Raw genomic sequence first — 7,998 nt, 5'->3', positions numbered from 1 at the left:
TGAGGTCAGGAGTTTGAGATCAACCTGGTCAACATGGTGAGACACCCCCATCTCTACTAAAAATACAAAAATTAGTCGGGTGTGGTGGCACACACCTGTAATCCCAGCTATTTGAGAGGCTGAAACACAAGAATCACTTGAACCCAGGAGATGGAGGGTGCAGTGAGCCAAGATTACACCACTGTACTCCAGCCTGGGCAACAGAGTGAAACTCTGTTTCAAAAAAAAAAAAAAGGAAAAAAAACAACCCACTGAAGAAAAACAGGATGATGGAGACTTGTGTCATCATCACAGAGAAAGTATAAGGATTCAGAAACACTGGCTCACAGTAGTCTGGAAAAAAAGTATCACATGACAAGCAACATATGCACAATGTGAACAATGACCACTCCTGTACTTAGCCCTGGGCACTCCACTTTTAAAGGTATGAGAAAAACCCCGTTATATTTCACTGGAACTATGAAAATGCTTAATTAACAAATAGTTAGAAAAATAAGAGGTGTTTAAATCCAAAGAAGGACTTTTGGAATCACTCTCATAAAATATTAAAAGACCATTATGAGGAAGAGCAATTAGACTTAGTCTGTGACCCTAATTTAAAAAAAAAAAAAAAAAAGAGGTAAGAAATTATGGTAAAATTCTGGTCAACAGATCATTTTTCTAACAGGGGTGTATAGACAAGAGTGTCTAGAAGCAGTGGGTTCTCCCATCACTAGATGTCCCCTTGCAAAACCTAGACAACCACTTGGGGGCACTGGAGACGTGGGCCTTGCATGCATCCTGACTCAAACTAGCAGGCAGAAAGAAAGGTAACAAAAAAATATTCCACCCTGGGAGTGTCTGAACCCTGGGGTCCAAAAGTGTTTATTAGGAAGACTGTCTCAGGTCATTTGGATACAGACCGCAGATAAGACTGGATACAGTCCTTGCCCTTCTCCTGGGAGAACAGAATCTACTGATATTCTGCTGTAGCTGGGGGTATGTACAAATGTACATACAAACAGAAATAAACAAATAGTATGAAGCTAGCCTTAAGCAAAGGCTCGGTCCTCTTTAAAGAACTGTAACACTCCCAAAGGTGGTGTGCTTAAAAAACAAACAAGCAAGCAAACAAAAACTGTCACAGTAGAAGCTGAAGAGCTCTCCCAGCGAAAGGTAGCAAAAAACCCAAACTGTTCTGCTATCATAGTCTTAAAACATTTTATGCAGCTGCCCTATAATTAACAAATTACAAAGGAAAGTAGGCTTTATTAATGTACTGTTTCCCTTTTCCCATCTCTTAAGATTATATTCTATACAGTCAAATTAATGCTTCAACAATATCTTACTTAATGCTACAATCTCAACCATCCCCAACAGCCCTAGAGACCCTGAGAAAGGACTTGGACTTGTTTTACTTTGCCTTTTAAATTTGTACACTATTCCAATAAATGTAGTCCTCTGATTTCTGAGGACAAAGCAGAAGTGGTAAAGCAAGATAAAGAGAGTAAAAACATAAGCAAAAAGAAAGATAGATAAAGAAAAGAGAAAGCAAACAAGAACAGGCAAAGTACAACCAGCAGGTATTATTTATGTAGGGACAATCAGCGCCACAGACTTCAATTGCTTGTAATCCTATCACAGGGCAGGCATTCCATTAATATATCTGAGTAAGGTGTTTTTGAAAAACACATTAGCAACCTAAAAATATATACATCAGCCACTTTGGAAACCTGTTTGGCAATTTCTTATAAAACTAAACATACTCTTACCATAGGATCCAACAACTGCACTCCTTGATATTTACTCAAATATGCTGAAACTTAGGTCCACACAAAAACCAGCACACAAATAAATATTCACAGCAGCTTTATTCACAATTGCTAAAACTTGAACACAACCAAGATGTCACTTAGTATGTGAATGATAAGCTTGTGGTACATTCATACAGTGAAATATTATTCAGCATTAAAAAGAAATTGGTTATCAAGCCATGAAGTTATCAAGCCATTAAATACATATTGCTTAGTGACAGAAGCCAATCTGAAAAGGCTACATTTGTATGACTCCAACCATAAGACATTTTTGGAAAAGGCAAAACTATGAAGACAGTTAAAAAAAAGCTGTCAGAGGTTAAAGAAAGGAGGGAAGACGGCAGCACCAAGAGACTTTTGGAGCAGTGAAACTATTTTGTATGATTATATATTAGTCAAACTGCACAGACTGCACAAACACACAGAATGAGTTTGAATGTAAACTGTGGACTTCTGTTAATATTGGTTCATCAACTATAACAGATCTACCACATAACAGCAAGATGTTAATAAAGGAAATGGGCAGGAGAGGATATGGTAACTCTCCATACTCTCTACTCCATTTTTTTTTTTTTTTTGAGACGGAGTCTCGCTCTGTCGCCCAGGCTGGAGTAAAGTGGCCGGTTCTCAGCTCACTGCAAGCTCCGCCCCCCGGGTTTATGCCATTCTCCTGCCTCAGCCTCCGAGTAGCTGGGACTACAGGCACCCGCCACCTCGCCCGGCTAGTTTTTCGTATTTTTTAGTAGAGACGGGGTTTCACCGTGTTAGCCAGGATGGTCTCGATCTCCTGACCTCGTGATCCACCCATCTCGGCCTCCCAAAGTGCTGGGATTACAGGCTTGAGCCACCGCGCCCGGCCGCTAATCCATTTTTCTATAAAGCTAAAAGTGCTCTAAAAAAAAAAAAAAAAAAAGGTATATACATTTTTAAATACACATGTAAAAAAAAAAATATTCCCTTAAAAAAATCACAGTCAAAGTGGGGTACAGGGATTTCCAGGCATGGTCAGGAGCTCCTCCAATCTAAATCACCACAGCCTGCCGTTATATAATTCTGAATACTTTCACAGATTTATAGTTTATATATTATAAATTTGTTACATATAGTTTATATTATTCTTAAAGTACAGTTGTAAGTATATACACACACACACATCACTTATAGTTAATAAATATGGTTATCTAGTGCTGAATACATCTGAACGTAAAGGGTGAGTAGTGGTGGAAAAAGACTGAGAAGTCAGGAGAGTGGGTCAGCTGCATCCAATGAAGATTCCATGTTGCTGGCGGAGGTCTCCCCCTACTGCCACTGGTTGAGAGAAATGCCTCAGACTGCTGCTTCTTCACTTTAAACAATAGTTTGGTGGAGCTCTTGTTTGCCAACAGTAGCCTATGGTGGCACTTGTCTTAAATTGTGTATCATGCTTTTCCTGCTCCCTCCCTGCAGTGGCATAGCATGTTAATAAAGATCTAACTAAAAAGTGCACAAGAGTTCAAAGGCACCTAGAACAAAAGGAGTCACAAAACAGTTCAGTAATCAGTGCTTTCCACAGTGACAATGAGTTGCCAAGAAAAGATAAAATTACAAGCACACCACAGTATTCTGGCTTAATGAGCACAGAAATACTTGTAGGCTTCTTTTTATTTTTCTTTTTTCCCATAAAAAATGGTTAAAACCAAAACAGTACTTAACATTTAAAGAGATAAGCATCACCTATCTGGAAAAGCTGTTTACTAGAAAAATCTCATATAAATTTAAAAGCATGTTCAGTAATACAGCCTCTTTCCAGATGCCACTTCTACAGTGTCTGCATACTAAGAAACAGACTATCAATATCTGGTATAGGTAGTAAATTTACCAAGTATGTCTGATATATAACGCTCATTCATTTTCTTTCCCCGTTTTCAACTAAGAATCAATTAAAATGGGATTACAGGCTTTATGTAGCTTTTTTGCAATCTTATGTAATCCTTAAAACTGGGTTCCTTTTATATTAAAGGGTACCAAAAAATACATACATAAGTGGGAAGAGAAGCAGCAAAGAAAAAAACAAAATATTGACTGTAGTATCTCTGGATAGGTGGGCTACAAATGTTTTATCATCTTCATATTTCCTTTTATTTTTAAAATTCCCTATAAAAAACATTACTTTCACACTCCATTATATCAAATATCTACAGCATCTAAAATAAGTAAACTATAACTACATGTACCAATAAAGTTTAACCTCTTATACAAAGCTTAAAAACATATAAAACAATATTATACTTTTTAGTTTTCCCTGGAACCCAAACATTGTTATTTTTTTTCCAGTGGATACATATACATACAGAAAAAGTTTATAAAAATGCAGGGAGAGAATAAATATCAAATTGAGAATAATGGTCACAGCTGGGAAGAGAGGGGACTAGGATGGGGAAGGGGTGCCCAATAAGCTTCAACAGTAACTTTTTATTACTTTAGGTAGTAGGTATACAGAATTTATTATATTGTCCTATGTCTTTTATGCCTAAAGTATTTCAAAAATTGTTTAAAGTGGCAACTACTGGAGTCATACCAAAAATAGTAGGACTTAACCCTAATCTCTTCAAACTACTTAAATGGTTTTATAGTACTGAGTAAATCAGAGATAAACGTATCTATTATAATAAGAAAATTATTTTAAGAGACAGGGTCTCGCTCTGTCACCCAGGCTGGAGTGCAGTGGCACGATCACACCTCACTGTAGCCTCAAACTCCTGGGCTCAAGCAATTCTTCAGCCTCAACCTCACAAGTAGCTGGGACTGTGTGCACATCACCCATGCTCAGCTAGCTTTTAAAATTTTTTTAGCGATGCAGTCTTGCTATGTTGCCCAGGCTGGGCTCGAACTACTGGCCTCAAGCAGTCCTCTTGCCTTAGCCTCCCAAGTAGCTGGGATTACAGACGCAAGCCACTGAGGCTGGCATATAATGAGAAAAGTTTTTGAGAAATTTAAAGCAGTTCTGAAGGTCAGCAGTCATGTATATTTATAAGCAAACAGCAATCTGAAATCTGTATTCCAAAAAATATCTGTAGCAAACATTCCAATCTATGCCTTACACACAGAACTGAAATTTAGATCTGTCCAGTAAACTTAAATACATACATTATTTTGGATATGCCTTTTTTTTTTTACACACAACTCTGAAAGAAGATTTTTTACTTTGGTCAGTTTTAAACAGTCTTTTAAGAATATTATAAAAATAGGATGAATTTCTGACTGGTATTTCTCAGGTTGGTGATTTAATATGATTTCTAACCATTCCTGGTTATCAGATGGTTTCAGTTTATCATCTTAAGATATGCTATGGTAAAACCAGGCTGAGGAAGTCCAAGGAAACACTGAATAGGCTTCTCCCTGAAAAACAAGTTCCCGGTCAGCCTCCATGGCTCACACCTATAATCCCAACGCTTTAGGAGGTCAAGATGGGAGAATTGCTTGAGCTAGGAGTTTAAGACCAGCCTGGGCAACATAGTGAGACCTTCTCTCTAGAAAAAATTTAAAAAATTAGTCGGGCATGGTGGCGCATGCCTGTAGTCTCAGCTACTTGGGAGGCTGAGGCGAGAGGATGGCTTGAGCCCAGGCATTCAAGACTAGCCCGGGCAGCACAGGGAGACCCCATCTCTACAAAAAAATTAAAAAGAAGACAGGCATGGGTGGTGCACGCTTGTGATCCCAGCTATTCGGGAGGCTCAGGTGGAAAGACTACTCAAGCCAGGGAGGTCAAGGCTACCATGAGCAGTGATCACATCAGGGCAACAAAACAAGACCCTGTCTCAAAAAAAAAAAAAAAAAATTTAAATCAAGTTCCTTAGGAAGATTCAGAAATATTCAAAGATGTTAAGATGTCCCTGGGTCTCTTGCTATAGTCTCACTCAACTTTGTGAAAAGCAAGTAAGCAAACTGATATAAGAAAGCTCATGAAAATGTCCCACAGAAAGGCAGAAACTTTGGCTCAAGTATTTTAAGTATCAACTTCAAAGTTATAATATTTTCATAATATAAAAAATTTTGCTCAAAACAACACGAGTGTTTCATTTACTGGTCCTCAGCATTTGATACTGATTTAAAATCAATTTAGGACAAAAAGGAGGTCAAAGTTCAAAATGTCTACAAAATAATTTTTTTAGGTTAACATAAAACTGGTTTAAATATTCCAAGTATTTGAACTGATCAATCTTTTTATTAATCTACTTTCTTTAAATGGATAAATAAAAATACTCTGTTTTAAAGCAATGCCCTCACCCAATTTTACATTTTAACTTCTGTGAGGACAAAATAATCTGACAATTTACCCAGCCAGTGTAGTCAGACTCTTTCTTATTCAGGAAACCGCCTCTTCAAATCCAAAGAATATCAGGATTTATAGAAAACAAAGGTTTCCTCGGACTACGTCTTACAACAAAACAAGAAAGAAGCCCAACATATTACTTAGAAAGCAGAAGAGGAACAACAAAATGTATTTCTTAACTCACTATGGAAAATCAAAATGATTTGTTTTAACATTCACCTTCTATAATCCCTTTTGAAAAGACATTACTAGATCAAGCACAAGCAGAGACCTATTGAAATTTAAATTGGATGTTTGCTTTTCAGATCAGATCCATCCTAGTTGAGGATTCTTTAAGAGACCATTACAAATTTAAAGACACAAAAAGTAGAGGACTCATTAATAGGAGCCAGGCAAGGCTCAGACTGTTAGCTCTGTAAGTACTGTCACCTTATATTTTGTTCTTTTATTTCATCATTTGCATTTACCAAGTGTATATCATCCACATTCCATTTGTTCACTCTATTCTCACAAACGTCTACGGAAAAGCTGCCTGGATGGACGGGAGACTGCCTACATTAATTTTACTCACCAAGTTTTGTCCTGTTTAAATGTCAGCGTACCACATTCATTAAACAAATATCCTTTGAGCACCTTTTCTGTGTAAAGTTCTGGACCAGGAACTGAAAGGGGATATTAGGATGATTAGTTCGACCCTCAAATAGCTTAACAGCAGTTCTCAAAGTAAGCCACGGGACCCTAGGGGTCCTTGAGACTCTTAAGTGATCAATGAGGTCAAAATTATTTTCATAATAACTAAGATGCTATTTGCCCTTTTTCAATGCCTTTATATTTACACTTATGATGCAAAAGCAATGGTGGGGTAAAACTACTGACAGCACAATTTAAGGTAACAGCACAAAACTATACTAGTAGCCATTATATCTTTCACCTTCATATGCTCACAGTAAAAAGGAGAAAAAAGTCCATTTAATTCAAGAATGTGCTTGATGAGAGTAAATATTATTAATTTTATTAACTCTTCTCCCCAGAGTTATGTCTTTTTACCATTCTGCATAACAAATGGAAAGTATGCATAAAGCACTTCTGTCGCATTCAGAAGTGTAATGGCTGTCCCAAAAAGCATGTGTGCAGGCCGGGTGCAGTGGCTCACACCTGTTATCCCTGCATTTTGGCAGACAAAGGTGGGCGGATCACCTGAGGTCAGGAGTTTGAGACCAGCCTGGCCAACATGGCGAAACTCCATCTCACTAAAAGTACAAAATTCAGCTAGGTATGGTGGTGGCGGGCGCCTGTAATCCCAGCTACTCAGGAGGCTGAGGCAGAGAATCGCTTGAACCCGGGAGGCGGAGATTGCAGTGAGCTGAGATGGCGCTACTGTACTCCGGTCTGGGTGACAAGAGCAAGATTCCATCTCAGGAAAAAAAAAAAAAAAAAAAGGCATGTGTGCCATGTTTTATGTTGCAAGCTGAATTAGCTGCTTTTTTTTCACAAGGAATACCATGTCTACTTTAAAGAGTGGCTGACAGACAAACTATATTGTTCTTCAGACCTCGGTATTTGACAGACATTTTCTCAAAAATTAAAAGTGGGTCTGTCACTTCAAGGGAAACAACTGACAATATTTATTGCCAATGATGAAATTTGATATTTGAAGTGATAATTAGAATTTTGGAAAACTTGTATCTGCGACAGTGAGCCTGATAGTTTTCCATTACTTAAAAGCCTTTTCTAATGAGATTGATGGTGGTGTTCAAGAATGTGATTTTTGTGTCAATATTTGAAAGATCTCCATAAACTTGATGAATTAATATTTTCCAAATTACCAATACATGATATTATGAAATCACGCGTCAGTTAAAAGATCCATTCATAGAGCATGATAAACCAATA

At 37.6% G+C, this 7,998-nt stretch overlaps 1 protein-coding gene across 1 annotated transcript in view; it reads right to left on the bottom strand.

Moving 5' to 3' along the window:
• The window catches only part of NRF1 (nuclear respiratory factor 1), a 143,783-nt gene extending 137,004 nt beyond the window's left edge, over positions 1-6,779 (bottom strand). Inside the window, exon 1 of the mRNA XM_011939585.1 lies at positions 6,677-6,779. The gene's annotated coding sequence lies outside the window, so the exon portion shown is untranslated. The remainder of the gene's footprint in view (positions 1-6,676) is intronic.
• Positions 6,780-7,998: the final 1,219 nt, after the last annotated feature.

Source organism: Colobus angolensis, unplaced genomic scaffold (assembly GCF_000951035.1).
Source record: "Colobus angolensis palliatus isolate OR3802 unplaced genomic scaffold, Cang.pa_1.0 Scaffold182, whole genome shotgun sequence".
Taxonomy (NCBI): domain Eukaryota; kingdom Metazoa; phylum Chordata; class Mammalia; order Primates; family Cercopithecidae; genus Colobus; species Colobus angolensis.
This window is presented reverse-complemented; position numbering and strand designations above follow the sequence as displayed.